Source organism: Lemur catta, chromosome 17, assembly GCF_020740605.2.
Source record: "Lemur catta isolate mLemCat1 chromosome 17, mLemCat1.pri, whole genome shotgun sequence".
In the NCBI taxonomy this organism is placed as follows: domain Eukaryota; kingdom Metazoa; phylum Chordata; class Mammalia; order Primates; family Lemuridae; genus Lemur; species Lemur catta.
This window is the reverse complement of record NC_059144.1, coordinates 23,550,895-23,567,114: the sequence shown is the minus strand read 5'-3', so window position 1 is coordinate 23,567,114 and position 16,220 is coordinate 23,550,895. Positions and strand designations below refer to the sequence as shown.

The following is a 16,220-nucleotide window of genomic DNA, read 5'->3' as shown; positions in this document are numbered from 1 at the left end:
TTGATTTGTTCCACTTGTTTTATGTTCCCTTTTCTCTCCTTTTTTGCTTCTTTTGGACCAATTAATTATTTTTTATTATTTTATTTCCTCTATTAGTTTATTAGTTATACTTTATTTATCAATTTTACTATTAATAGATATCCAAGTTGTTTCCAGTTTTGAGCTGTTATGGATAGCGCTTCTGTGAACATTATTGTACTAGTATTTTTGTGGATACACATTTTATTTCTCTTGGGTAAATACCTAGGAATAGAATTGTTGACCATAGGATAGGTGTATTATATATTTCACTATATAAGAAACTGCCAGTTCTCTAAAGTGTTTGTATCATTTTATATTCCTATGAGAGTTCTAGTCACTCTATATCTTTGCTAATATTTGGTATTGTCTTATATTTTAGTCCTTCCAGTGGCATCATATTATGGTTTTAATTTGCATATGTCTGAAGACTAAGGATGCTGAACATTTCTTTCATATACTTATTGGCCATTTGTTTATCTTTTGTGAAGTGTTCAAGTCTTCCGCTCATTTTTCAGCTAGGTTGTTTATCTTTTATTATTGATTTCTCAAAGTTCTTTTTATACTCTTTTGCTAAATATATGTATTAGAGATTTTCTTCTATCTATTGCTCACTTATTATATTTATTTGCAAAATAGTGTTTTTTGATAAACAAAAAATTTTAATTTTCTGAAGTCCAGTATCTCATTCTTACTTTTGTGGTTAGTGCATTTTATTTTCTACCTGAGAAAGCTTTGTCTACTGTATAGTTACAAAGAAATTCTTCTAGAAGCTTTATGGTTCTAGCTTTTACACATAGGCCTATGATCCATCTTTAATTAATTTTTGTACATGGAATGCCATAGGGCTCAGAGTTGTCTTTCCATAGAGATACCCAGTTATTTCAGCACAATTCGTTAAATAGTCATTCCTTTCCCCTGTTGAATCGATATAGTGCCTTGGTTGGTAAGCAATTGACTGTATATATCTGGATCTATTTCTGGGATATGATTCTATTCCACTAATCTATTTTTGTCTACTATAGCTTTATGGTAAATCTTGAACTCAGGAATATAAATAAATCTGTTTTTTTTTTCAGTATTGTTTTGGTTATTCTAGGTCCTTTTCATTTCCATGTAAATTTTAGGACCACATTGTCAATATCTTCAAAAAAAGCCTGCTGAACTCTAGAGATGATTTGAAGTTTTATGTGATGTTATCTCCCTTCCAGAGATGGTTAACTTTTATTTCTGTCAATCAAACAGGCTAGAGGTTGAACACCTTCATCTAATGTGTGTCTGAGAAATTCAAAACTGGGCTTTAGTCCTTGTGAGAGGTGGTCTATTTCCACTTCGCCCTTATTCCTTTCATGGTCCCAATCAAAAGCCCGGGTTATTTATGAGGGCCCTTTCTCCTTTTCAGGCTTCTTATTATAATTTTGTTTCATCAGTCCTGGCTAAGAAACTGCCGAAAGCTCTTTTGAACTTCTCAGCTTCTCAGCGCTGCTTTTGTTTTTTGAATCAACAATTATCTTTAGGTTAAGTGTCCCCAAACACCAACCTAACCTTTCTTGGCTTCTCTTTTTCTCCAGATCTTGGACTAGCAAATTCTCACTGCTTTGGTGGCTCTTCTATGTCTTCAAATTGGTGTTTTAAGAAATAACAACTTGTCCAGCTTTTGTAATTGTTCTCAGCAAGAGGTTTGTGTGAAATATCCCAATTAGTTAGCCTTCACCGAAGTAGAACTCTATGACATACTTTTTTAAAATATAAGTTCAATAAAATTAACTTTGTTTTGGAAAATATGTTCAGACTTTATTCATGATTCCAGAGATAATTGTAAAATTACTAGCTTGGAGGTTTGTCTTCAGCATTATTAGGGAGAAAAACTACCACAGATCCTCAGATTGGAATGAGAGAAAGGCCACAGACATAATTTGATAGATGGAGCTGCTTACCAAAGCTGCTTAGTGTGCCTTATAAATCTGCCACACCCTCACCACCGCCCCTCCAATAAAAAAATAGAGATTGAGGAAAATATTCCCTTGCTCATTACCTTTATCCAGGCAAAGTGGTGTCACCCATTTATCCTTTTTTATTATTGAGCTATAGCAGTATGTGGATCTTATAGCTGGGTACTACCAGGGAGCACTCCTATTTGCTTTTAGATGTTGATAGTGGAATCTGCTCACTCTAGCTTAATCCAGGAATTTCTCACTGTGCTGTCATTTAAGAGGAAAAATCAGGCCAATGGAGGTGGCAGGAGCAGGAGGAGAGGAGAATATGCCTTATTCAGCAATTTTAACTTAAGTCTCTGAAGTTTCTCAAACCAAATGTGAGGATAACTGGAAGCCCATGGCTCTTGTATAGAGATGGACACATATAGGCAGCCATCTAGACTCCCACACACATACATGTTACATGTTTAAGTGTATATAGACATATAGACTCAAAGCTCCTGGGGAACAGCTAGTATAAGAACAAGAAGCCTAACCTTGGGTGGGCCTGGTGGCACACACCTATAATCCCAACACTTTGGGAGGCCAAGGTAGGGGGATTACTTGAGGCCAGGAGTTTGAGACCAGCCTAGGCAACAAATGAGATCTCATCTCTACAAAAATAAGTGAAGGAATGAATGTAGCCTAACTTTAGATTAAACTAGATAATGTTGTGTAATCCACTGGATACTCTGTGGAAAGAGGTGAACCAAACAACCCTCTTGAGGAAGGAGTAAGAGCTAACTTTTTTTAATGCTTATTATGTGCCAAATATGGTGCAAAGACACCTTTTCTATCTTTACACATTCAGTCCTCATAATGATCCTACAGAATAGGTGTTGTTATTTCCATTTTAAATTGAAGATTCCAAAAGGCTATACCAAAGGTCAGGGGTGGAGAACTTTTCCTGTTGAAGGCTGCATTAATTTAGCTGTAATCAAATAAGGCCACATTCAAGAAAATTCAATTAGATATACTTAAAAGTGTATATTATTTCATAAAAATCTAACTACTATGTACTTAATAATTTCAAAGAATGAAAACTATTTGTTAATTTTAAAGTTAACTAACTTTTTAATGACTTCGTCATGTCTGCATTTTGTTGGAAAGCATTTGAATATTTGATTGCAGCATGGAGGTCCACAGTTTCAGCTGGTCCTCTAGATGGGTATCAGTCATTTGTGACCTTAAGGGCATCTTGATTTGGGTTAGATAAGAGAATGTAGATTTGCAGCAATAGTGGTTGAAGAGCAAGAAAGCATTTTTTGGACATGTTGCTGAAGGCATGGGTATTCTGCATTTTTCCATATTTCAATTTGATCTTTGTTAGCATCAAACAATGACTTTAAAATGTCATCTACTGAAAGCTCAATCAATTCCATCTGAAGTTCTTTAGGTGCCTTGGTGATATCAACTAGGTGAGGCTGAAATGCTAATTTGAGTGTGAGGTCATTATTCTCAAAGTCAGTGAACCTTTCATTGTATTCTCCAATTAATAGGTCTATAACAGCTGCATATTCTTCACATGATTCACATATATCATCCTGCTCATCAATGACCTTTGCTAACCTGGGAAAATGTTAATCTGAAATTTCCTTTTGAAGAAGAAGTGTTTTGAAAAAAGATAGCTTTTTTCAAAATGCTTGGATTTTTTGCCACATATTATATATAGACTTAGTTTTACCTTGCAAAGAAATATTCAAATTGTTTTGATTTGATGTGATATCACACATAAATGCTGCATTCCTTTAGAAAACTTATTTCAGTAATTCACATTGCTGATTCTGTTCTTCCTAAAATTTAACTATCTGTTCTTGCAGAGATAAAGTTTTGGCTAACACCTATCCCTACAACAGCCAACGCATTTAGAATGACACAGCAAATACACACTGAATACCTCATTGGTCAACTTTAGCATGTTATGAAACTGACAATGCTGTGTTGCATTTGCATGAATATAGTTAACAATATGTAACAGAGAAAATGGCCTGAAAAAGGGTAAAAATGTTTTCTGTCTCTTCAAAACTCCCTTACCCTTTTTGAGAACTAAAACCTATATCCCTGTCTTAGGCCAGTAGTTGGGAGGGGTAGGGGAGTGCCCTTTGTTCTTTGTGCCACAGGAGATGTCTCAAGGGAATTGTCCAGGCAGAGGTCATGAGATTGTCTTAGGCAAAGATGGAATGAATCAGAACCTTTAAAAGCTCTGCATTTCTGCTCAGAAACAGGACATTGGTTCTTTGAGATAGGAGTCTGACAACCTCCTCATTTGCCAACAAATTAATAAAGTCCTCTTTCCTTCTCCTCAAACCACTTGTCCTCATTCTTCTGATGTGACCTTGGGGACAAGTGCCAAAGTTTTGATAACAAATACTTATAACTTGTTGCAAAGTGTCACTTAAAATAGTAGCTTTAGTACAGAGATTTTGCTGATGCAATATCCAATGAAAAGAAATGAGAGTATCTGGATTCGTTAATACCTTTTTTTATATCTGTGCAATAAATCTTTCATGTTTTCCTGTCAAAGAAGGTGCAGCATCTGTACATACATTCACTGAATTCACCAGATTCAGCTCAACTTCATGACATTTATCTTGAAAGTTGTTGAAGATATCTATTGCCTATGTTCTGTTCATAAGAGTGCTCAAAGCAAGTAACTCTTCATAGCAAAGAAAATCTTCTGTTATGACCCAAATGAAGTATAAAACCTGTGCTGAGTCAGTAGTATCAGTTGATTCATCCAAAGGGATTAAATAATATATATTTTCCTTTTGAAATATTGCATAAAGTTGTTCTATTAAGTTGAAGGCTGATCCATGCTGCCAATCAGTTATGGTTCTCCTTGAAAGAGGCACTTGTTTGTACTTTGAAACGTTATTGGAGTCTGATTGCTGCTTGAAAGAACTGTCTTTGCTTTTGCTTTCATCTTTTAAGTTCTGCAATACAACCTTTCATGCCTCTCCCTCTACCTTAAAATATTTGTGGTCTTTAAGAGTATTATAATGCTGATGAGCACTGAATTTCTTTAATGTTGATATTTAAGTATTACCAAGCAAGCAAATCATCTTCTCGTTAGCAGAAACAAGATAATATTCCAATTGCAAATCCTCTTTAAAAAAATCTGTTTTCTTACTTCAGCATTTCTTTGGTCTTCCCTGATGTGATGGGCTGTTAAGCAGACAGAATTAAAAAATACTGTCAAGCTGTGAAACTATTTACAAACTCCAGTTCAAACAGAAACACAGTGTACTTTTGTCAAAATCTGATAACAGATTGGCGTAGTTGACTCCCATAAACTCTGGTCAACCAGCCTCATGCAGTAGTGGCACCAGTCAGGCAGAGGAAGTTAGAACTAAATCATGAGTATAGCAGCCATTAATTTAGCTCTTATAGCTTACTAATGTTCTAATTGTGCTGGTCAATCTGGAAGGATAATTTCGTTGAAAGTTACTTTATTCTTTATTTTAAATATGTTCATTTTGTAACAGAAAATGGCCTTAAAAAAGGTAAAAATGTTTTCTGTCTCTTCAAAAACCCCTTACCTTTCCTGAGAACTAAAACCTATATCACTGACTCAGGCCAGTGGTTGGGAGGGGCAGGGAATGTCCTTTGTTCTTTGTGCACAGGAGATGGCTTAAGGGAATTGTCCAGATGGAGGTCATGAGATTGTCTTAGGTGAAGACGGGATGAATCCATACGGAGGTCACAAGTTTGTCTTAGTCAAAGATGGGATGAATCAGAACCTTTAAAAGCCTGGTACTTCTGCTCAGAAGCAAGATGTTGGTACTTTGAGATGGGAGTCTGCCAACCTCCTCATTTGCCAGCAAATTAATAAACTCCTCTTTCCTTCTCCTCAAACCACTTGTCCTCGTTCTTCTGATGCAGCCTTGGGCACAAGTGCCAAACTTTCAGTAACAATTTTAAAAATAAAATAAAAATATTAATATAAAAGATGAAGAAAAATGTATTAATAAAAATAAAAGTATTTGTTCTGTAAAATTTGGATCCAGTCAAAAGACTGCACTTAAGGACCTAGAAGGCCACATGTGGCCTTAAGACTGCAGGTTCCCCATCCCTGCCCAAGGTCAGATAGCAAGTGTGTTTGCAGAGCCTAGATTCACATCTAATTCTGCCTGGCTCCAAAGCCTAGTCTCTGAAAGCAGGAAAGAGAGGCAGAAGTTCTTATTTAAACAATTAGACTCTGCAATAGAGTTTCTAAACAGAAGTATAATTAATAAATTTGTTTACTGCTTCTCTCTCACAATGTTCATCAGCATTAATCTCAGTGAATAGCAGTCTGTTGAGCATTTGTTTACTAACTGCTCAGTTGTTAGGGGTTTTGGTTGTTGTTGTTGGGCAAGGTAAGGTTGGTTGTGGATGGTGAGAGGAACAGAGCACAGAAATGTTAACATTAACAAACTTTTTCTGAACACCTATGCTAGGTACTCAAAGTACAAAAACCAAAAATATAAAACATGGTCCTTATCCTCCAGGGCCAATACCTACTTAATTCAGAGATCATTTATGTGGCATCTGTATCTTCAGAATTGATGTACCTATAAAAGGTACAGAGAATACAGAGACAAGTAAGTCTGAGCCTTCTCTCATGAAACTCATAGTGTAAGGGTGAGTCAGACTCATAAATGGGCATTTTCAATACAAAGAGATTGAATTAAAAGTAGGCACAGGTTGTTATGGGACCATGGAGAGGGAGCATTTAACTCAACATGGAGAATCAGGAAAGCAGGAAGAAATTACTCTTGAATTAACACAGGGAAGCAGAATGAATACACCTGAAACATTTAGCAAGGAACAAGTATAGTGTATGTATTCTGAATGGAATGATACAGATTATACGGTACTATGGAAAGTCAATGAATATTCCTTGAGTGAGTTATTCCCTCAATAACTAAGGAGTGATTGCTATCAGACTACTAACCTTTATTTCTCTTCACTGTGCTTTTGTAACTCCTAAAGCCCATTCTCTGTTGTATGAATTATTGCTTCCTTCCTTTTTTTCTTTCCCTTTTTCCCCCCCAATGATTGATGGTCTCATAAGAGCTAGAGAAACTGGGGAAGTCTTCAAATAGAATCTGAGACCTGGGTTTATGGGATAATAAAGAGAGGACATTGAAAGGGAAAATGAATGCCAGTTGTTGACTCAGTCAGCTCACATTTATTGGGCTCCTACCCTGCCTCTTTTTACTATGCCTTGGGGACACTGACATGAACCTGACCCATGGGCTGAAATCAGCAGAACATGCGTATAGGCAATAAATGGAAGGCATATCCAAAATAGTGGGAAATAAAATCTAATAAGCAAAATCGAATACATTATAAAGGGCCTGGAGAATGAGGAGTTTAGACTTGATATGGCTGATACCAAGAATCCTTTTAGGCTTTGAGCAGATGGTAGGTGGGAAAGATTTGAGAAAGGGAAGATTGGTACCATTTAAATTAAGAGGCTGTGTGTGGAGCTAATTCTGGCAATGAAGGTGTCTAGGGTATGGCAGAGGGAATAGAAAGAAAGGAGCCCAGGGTACATCTTAAAGAAAGGATTGATAGGGCATGTGGATATAAAGAATCTTCAGCTCCAGGATATTGGTTTTTACCTTAGGAAATACCCACTTACAGCTTATAAAACCTAAAAGAATTGGGTTGGTAATGGTAGACTACAGGGAGGAAGGAGAATGGGGGAAAAGGCTCCAGGCTAAGGATGAGGCTGTAACTTCTATGATCTACAGCTAACAAGTAGCCTAGGACTTAGGTGTCTTCCAGTGAGATTTAGGTCACAGGGCTTATGAAGTATCTTTTGAAAAATGAGTAAGGACCCTCGAGTCAGAATCATTGCTTAGAAGGCAGTATTGAGAAACTCCAAAACTAGAGACAGAGAAGGAAGCATTTTAGAAGGCTTAGCATGCAGAAAAACTTGTGAAAAATATATTTTCAGGACCTAGATCCTGAGATCCTGACTTGCAAATCTGAAGTGGGACCCAGGAATCTTTAACAAGATCTTAAGGTGATGGTAATGCAGAAGGTACTCAGGAAACCCCTTGAGAAACATTTAGGGAAAGATGAGCTGCCTCCTAAGGATAATTGGGCTGGTGTCTGTGCATATGACTTCTCAGGATCCCTGTGACTTAACCACACCCAGATTCATGACTGCCAGGCCATTCTCTCTGATCAAAGCCATCCTGCACCACTGGCCATGAAGAAGAAGGAGACTCATGTTCCAGCAGACTGGCTCAGACAGGCCTACTGAGTGCCTCTAAAGGCTTATAGACGTCAAAAGGGTTTGTAAAAATGATCATCGTAACATAGTAATGAATCAGAAACATGCGTACATTTTCTTAAATGATCCTGTGGGAACTGGAGTTAAAAAGGGAGGGACTACCCATATTCCAGGGTCTAGAATGGACTTGCTTGAGAAAATCAAGTAAGACAACCAAAGAGAACTCCTGGGATTATCCCACCAGGACTTCTGAGGCAACTCTAATGAAATGACTTAAAAGTGTGGTGGAGTAGCCTCTGTGGCTCCCACACTGACCCAATCATGGTTGAAATTGCACAACCAGGGTGTGCTGACAATCTTTGGAACACAAAGCAAGATCTAGCATTCAAAGCCTGGGCAGACCTGACCAAGCCTTTTTTCTCTTGTCTTTGAATTTTTATAGTTCCTTAATTGTTTATTCCTTATACCACTTTACCCTTTTTGTTAATATTTTATTTTAAAAGTTGTGCTGTCATCTCAACCTTCGTTCTAGATTGGATACTGCATCTTTTTCATCTTTATATGCTCTGCCGCCTACCAACAGGCTTCATAAAATATAGTCACCTTTGTTATATAGAAAATTCTTATCAACATTATTGAGCCTATTTTTAGGCTTTATTTGATTCTATTGACCTATTCTGGTTCCAGTACCACACAATTAAAATTATATTATTAAATATTATTATATAAATTAATATATTATTAAAATTATTATAGCTTTATAATATTTTTTAACATTTGATAGGATGTGCTCCCCTTATTGTCCTTCTTTTTCAATATTTTGTTATTTTCACAGTCTTTCTCAAATCAACATCAGATACAATTTATAAAAAAATTACACTGGTATTTTTAGATGGACATTATGTTAAATTTATACGTTAATCTGAGGAAATTTTGTTTTATAATAATAATTCAGGCTGGCCGTGGTGGCTCACGCCTGTAATCCTAGCACTCTGGGAGGCCGAGGCGGGCGGATCGTTTGAGCTTGGGAGTTTGAGACCAGCCTGAGCAGGAGCGAGACCCAATCTCTACTAAAAATAGAAAGAAATTATATGGACAACTAAAAATATGTAAAGAAAAATTAGCTGGGCATGGTGGCACATGCCTGTAGTCCCAGCTACTCGGGAGGCTGAGACAGGAGGATTGCTTGAGCCCAGGAGTTTGAGGTTGCTGTGAGCTAGGCTGACACCACGGCACTCTAGCCCAGGCAACAGAGTGAGACTCTGTCTAAAAAAATAATAATGATAATGATAATAATTCATACCATCGAGAAAGATAGCTTGTCTTTCTACTTATTCAACCTTTTTTCATGTCTCTCAGTAGAGTTTATAGCATTTTTCATATAGGTTCTCATAATTGCTTAAGTATATTCCTAATTATTTCATTTTTGTTATTTCTTCTGTGAATGGATTTATTTATTTTGCCATTGTAGTTTTTAATGGGTTATTATTGGCATATAAAAAAACCACTGATTTTTAAATATTTATGTAGTAACTAGATGTGCAACTATCTTAGAACATGTGTTTCCTATGTGAGCTAATCATATTTGCAAAAACATTCTACCTGTGTATTTTGCACATAATTTATATTAATTAGCTAATGCATTTTCTTGGGTCATTATAAGTGCAAATTTGGTTTACTCAAGAAGTGTTATTGAAAAACTTCATCTCCTGTCCCAGGAGTCCTATTAAATTAAAAACCAAAGGAAAAAAAAAAGAAAAAGAAAACAAAAGCCTGTCCCAGGAGTCCTATTAAATTAAAAACCAAAGGAAAAAAAAAAGAAAAAGAAAAAGAAAAACTTCATCATAAGTTATCTGCAAGGTAGTGTCATCCAAGAAAGTCACAAAATTTAATTTTAAGACAAGTGACAGCTTTACAATAAAGCGAAAATGTCCTCACCTGGCTGGCTTATAGTTTATTAAATTTGAGTATCTATGTAAAAACTGATGGTACTAGTAAGGCAAGTGCCTTTGATAATAACAGCTACCATTTATTGAGATTTTACTATGTACTACTATTGAGATAGACACTTTGTATCTGTTATTTCATTTAATGCTCACAACAACTCTAGTAGAAAGGTATTATCCTCATTTTACAAATAAGAAAATTGAAGCTCAAGGAGCTAAAATTCCCTGTACATGGTTATGTAGTTAGTTAATGATAAAGATGGAATTTACACCCAAATTTGTCTTGCTTTAACTCCAAAAACATGCTTTTGACACTTGATTATATCATCTAAGAAGTATTAATATAATACTATAAATTCACCAACTATGCTGGTGATAACAATTTAGTATTGTATTTGCTTGGCCCTCACAGATGGTTAAGTACACAGCGTCTTTCTCTTCAGGGCCTTAATTTTGTTACTTCAAACAGAATAGACAAAATCAATCAAGATGGAAAAACTAGGACTGAACTTATCCTTCACACACAGATGGCCCAGGTAGATGCCTATGCATGTTGTTGGTTGCATTATAGGAGAGGAACCCTGAGCTTGGGGGCCATGCCATTTCATAGCAAGCAGTAAGCAATTCTGGTTTTTGTCCTAGAGGGTGACGTTACCTTATCCCTCAAGGTTGCTCACTGCAGGCATAATCCTGAGAAATGGCCTGGGTAAAGGGCAGTCAGGGCCTTGCACTCTTGGCATACCCAGCAAGAGGGCCAGGAGAGAAGGATTGCAAAGAGACAGAGGAAATTTTTCATGGTGGTAGATATGTTCATTATCTTGCTGGTGGTCATTGTTTCACGAGTGTATCAAAATATATCAAATTATAAACTTTATGCCAGTTTATTGTATATCAATTATACTTTAATAAAGCTGTTAAAAATAGAATGAACAAATAGTTCTTCACTGTGTTGTTTGTAATAATAAAAAACTAGAAACAAAATTTTTATTAATAGGGAATATTACACAGCAATTGAAATTGTGGTTGTATATCTATATTTATTGACATGGAAAAATGTCTACAACATGTTAAGTGAAAAAGCAGGCTACACAGCTTGCATGTTGTCATTATAGCTACATGTATTGAATATTTACTCTGTACCAGGCACTGTATGAAACATTTAACAGGTATTATGTCATATATGCCCATGACAAACCTGTAAGGATGGTGCTATTATTATCTGCATTTGGCAGATGAGGAATATGAGACATGGAAACCTGGCTCAAGATTTCAAGCTCGAGGACGTTGGTACTTTGAGATAAGAGTCTGCCAACCTCCTCATTTGCTGGCAAATTAATAAACTCCACTTTCCTTCTCCTCAAATCACTTGTCCTCGTTCTTCTGATGCAGCCTTGGGGACAAGTGCTGAACTTTCGGTGATAGAAATCATTTGAATAGCACTCATTAAAGAAGGAAAATGCCTGCCACTGAACTATTTGTAATATGAGTAAAAAACGTAGAAACAACATAACTGATTCTGTGTGAAAGCATAAACAGTTTTATTCTTATAATAGAAAATTAAGCACATGTATCAACACTGATAAATTTCAAAACAATGTTAATTTTAAAAATGTTATTTATGCAAATTTCTAAACACAGAATGATACTATGTGTTATTTATGAGTACATACATATGTGCATGATGTGTAAGAATCTGTATGGGGGCCAGGCGTGGTGGCTCACGCCTGTAATCCTAGCACTCTGGAAGGCCGAGGCGGGTGGATCACTCCAGGTCAGGAGTTCGAGACCAGCCTGAGCAAGAGTGAGACCCCGTCTCTACTAAAAATAGAAAGAAATTAGCTGGGCAACTAAAAACATATACAGAAAAAATTAGCCAGGCATGGTGGTACATGCCTGTAGTCCCAGCTACTTGGAAGGCTGAGGCAGGAGGATTGCTTGAGCCCAGGGAGCCCAGGAGTCTGAGGTTGCTGTGAGCTAGGCTGATACCACAGCACTCTAGCCTGGGCAACAGAGTGAGACTCTGTCTTAAAAAAAAGAATCTGTATGGGAATAATACACTCCAACTTCAGGAGAGTGAGTATCCCTTTGGAAGGAGGTGAAGGGAGATAACATAAGGAGGCCCAAGTTTCAATTGTTTTGTGACATGTTTGTTTTCCTAAAGAAAGATCTAAACATAATACAGCAATATGAAAATATCTCTTAAATCTTAATAATAGGTATTGGGTGCATGTCATTTTATTCCTGTAATCTTCTATATGTTATTTTCATTCAAATGGACCAAAATACCTTAGATTTCTAAACTGTAATAATGTTTGAATATGAATAATTATTTTAGTATGTAAATTTTTGTTTTGAATACTCCCTGTGTTTATCAATAATAACACAGAGGAATATATGGAATATATAGACATATGTAATCAGCCCTTAAAATATTTTAAAAATCCTACTTGATGAGCTATATTCATTTAAAAGTTAATTACGGATAAATCCTTTCTGTCCTAAAATTCTTTCCTTTAATGAGAGGTACATTTTTTATGTTTATTTTAACATCAACTTAACTTTGCTTAATTCCTGGTTTGACAAAGCATTTTCACACATAAGAGACCAATCCCAATCCTCAGGGTGAGTTTGCAGGTAAGGTTTACTAGTGGTACACATTTTATTGTTAAACATGCAGAAATTCTGAGAAATTAAATCACTTTCCCCAAATTAGTTGTTGAACTGGTATCCCATTCTTAATTACAAAATCTTATGATAAATCTTTCTACTTAAATATTAAAGAAGTCTTCAAAAGGTTCTACAAAAAGATTTCAAACTCATAAACTGAGATTATAGCCGAATTTGGCCAATTCCGGAGCCTAAATTCTGAACCTCTCACTATACTATTTCCCTACATGTAGTATGATGCTCCCTCTCTTCTTTTTTTTAAGGGCATGTGTGGTATATATGCATAGAAAGAGAGTTTGCAAGAAATACATTCAAATGATTATATGGTTAGTTATGGGAACTAGATTTCTAGTGATTCTCTTTCTTCTGGATTCTTATGTCTTGTCTGATTTTTTATAATGAGCATTGTATAAACATACCAACTTTTCTAAGCAGAAGAAAAACAATAAAGCAAATTTCATTTGGGAGGATAAGAAGAATAGCATGGAGCTCTTCTTATGGAATACTGTTTAAGAAGGAAGTCACTGGAATAATACTTCCTGGGTTGGAACCCCAGCTTCATCAATTTTATAACTGTACTCTGGTTTTTCTTCAGATTATATAAATCTTTCACCTATTAATTTATTTTTCTATTTTTAGTAGAGATGGCGTCTTGCTTTTGCTAAGGCTGGTCTCAAACTCCTGAGCTCAAGCAATCCTCCCACCTCAGCCTCCCAGAGTGCTAGGATTACAGGTGTGAGCCACCACGCCCAGCCATCTTTCACCTTTTACTAAAGAATTTTATAGCTGTAAAGCCCTGGATGAGTTTTTTAACCTCTCAAATTCCAGCTTCCTCTGTAAAATAATGCCACCTAGAGTTGCTATGGGCATTAAATGAGATAAATCACATAAACTGTTTAGCACAAAGCCTGGCACAGAATAAACTGTCAATCAAATTTAGTTATTATGTTGTTATTATCTTGAGTTCAACAAGCAAGTTGCCTGACATCTAACTTCTTAGTAAATCCCAAATCACTATCTTAAACACAGGATCTACTTAGAGAAAAGATTATATAGTCATGTATTGCACAACTACATTTTGGTCAACGATCGACCACATATGCAGAGGTGGTCCCATACGATTATAATGGAGCTGAAAAATTCCTATTGCCTAGTGACATGATAGCTGTTGATAACATCTTAGCACAATGCATTACTCATGTGTTTGTGGTGAGTATTCATGATGGTATAAACCTACTGTGCTGCCGGTTGCATAAAAGTATAGTACATATAATTGTGTCCAGTACATAATGCTTGATAAGGATAATAAGTGACTGTTACTGGTTTATGTATTTACTATACTTTTACATTATTTTAAAGTATACTGTTTCTACTTATATAAAAAAGTTTACCGAAAAAACATGTAAAACATGTATGCCATCTTATGCCAGCAGCAGCAGCCTCATACATCTCATGTTTACTGCATCTCTTGATTGCATCATTTTATCTTGTGCTTGATTTAATCTCATGTTGTTTTGTTCATCATGACTCCTAAGTGTACAAAATCTACAACTAATGTTGCCAGTAAGAAGCCAGGTCAAGTGATTCACTTGGAATGAAACTGAAAATGATTAAGGACTACCAAGGTCGAAAATCAGTGATGGTTATTGCTCACCAGTCAGACATGTCCCATTCTACCATAGCTAATGTTAAGTCTGGAGCCAAGAGAGAGACACACGAAGCCTCAGCTGTAGCAAAATGCCATTTATTTGGGCATCTGGATGCAGATGGATGTAGGCCTAAAAGAGCATTCACCATGAGAGAGGGAAAAGCCTTGGGTTTTACAGAGGGTTTTTCTGGAAGGACTAAAGCAAGTGGGCCAGAACAGCTGCTATAATAAATTCTTTTCAAACAACCAATTTCTGGGACCCCTGCATCAGTCTCATCCTGCAGAGATGGGAGGTTAGCTTAGTCCTTATCATGGGGGATAGGAATGCCAGCGTTGCCGCAACTGTCTGTGGTTAGAGTTAGATTTAAAACCTCTGGACTCTCCAGACCCCTGCGGCTATTGTTTCACAGGCTTTATGATCACAATCTAAGTTTTCCATTAACCTCATTTCATCCTTTTCGGGTTACCACCCTGAACAAACCTAACAGCAGCTACAATCTTGAAGAACAAGAACAAAATGACCAAAACTGTTAAAGGATCTGCTTTGTTGAAGGCAACAAGATTAACAAAAATTCAAGAAGAGCCTATATCAAATATGGAAAAACTTCTAATGACGTGGATTGAAGACCAGGTACAGTAGCATATCCCTCTCAGTACCATGATAATTATAGTCAAAGCAAAAAGTGTGTTTGTGATGTTGAAAGAAAAGGCTGGGGACATATTCAAGACAACTCTATGCTCCCAGGTTGCAGTCCTCAAACTTGGCCCAAATAAACTCTCCACTTAAATTTAAAAAAAGAAAAAGAAAAGACCCAACTAAGATGTTCAATTTACTGCTATCTCTGGGCGGTTTAAATGATTCAAGAATCATTATTCATTACACTACGTAAAGTGAATGAGAGGTGAGTCTGCGAGTGCTGATGTGAAGGCAGCTGAAGAATTTTTAGAAACTCTAGATAAACTGATTGTGGAGGAAAATGACTTGCCAGAGCAAATCTTCAATTTGGATGAAATCTCTCTATTCTGGAAATGAATGCCTGAAAGGGCTTTCATCCATAAAGAGGCCAATAATACCAGGTTTCAAGGCTTTTAAGAACAAGGTAACAGTGTTGCTTGGGGGCAATGGAGCAGGCTACAAATTGAAATTCTTTGTGATCTGAAACAATGAGAACCTCAGGGCCTTCAAACATATAAATAAGTACACATTGCCAGTGTATGACAGCAGCAATAAGAAGCCATGAATGATCCAGCTCCTCTTCCAAGATGTCCTCCCAAATTGCTATGCCAGTGAAATGGAGAAGTACTTTTTGTAGAATACCATACCTTTCGAGATTTTGGTTATTGTTGATAATGTTGATGATCTTTATCCCACTATCAGAGTGGTGTTTCTGCCTCCAAACACTACCTCTTTGATCCAGCCAACGGATCAAGGAGTTATAGCCATCTACTACCTGAGAAGGACCACTGCTGAGGCTATTGCAACAACTGAGGAAGACGCTGATACAATTCTGGAAGGATTACAACATCTGTGACTTCATCAAAACCTTGTTTGGGCTTGGGGTGATGTCACCAAGAAGTGTATGAATGGCATCTGAAAGAAGACACCCAGGAGGTTTGTCCATGACTTCAAAGGATTTGCCAAGGATGAGAAGGCTGCAAAAATCAACAAGGCTGTGATTGAGATAGCAAACAACTTTAACCTGGGTGTGGATGAGTGACATTGAGGAGCTGCTAGG

At 36.6% G+C, this 16,220-nt stretch overlaps 1 protein-coding gene across 6 annotated transcripts in view; it reads left to right on the top strand.

Moving 5' to 3' along the window:
* The window catches only part of LOC123622425 (agouti signaling protein), a 202,413-nt gene that overhangs the window by 141,678 nt on the left and 44,515 nt on the right, over window positions 1-16,220 (top strand). The window lies entirely within an intron of this gene.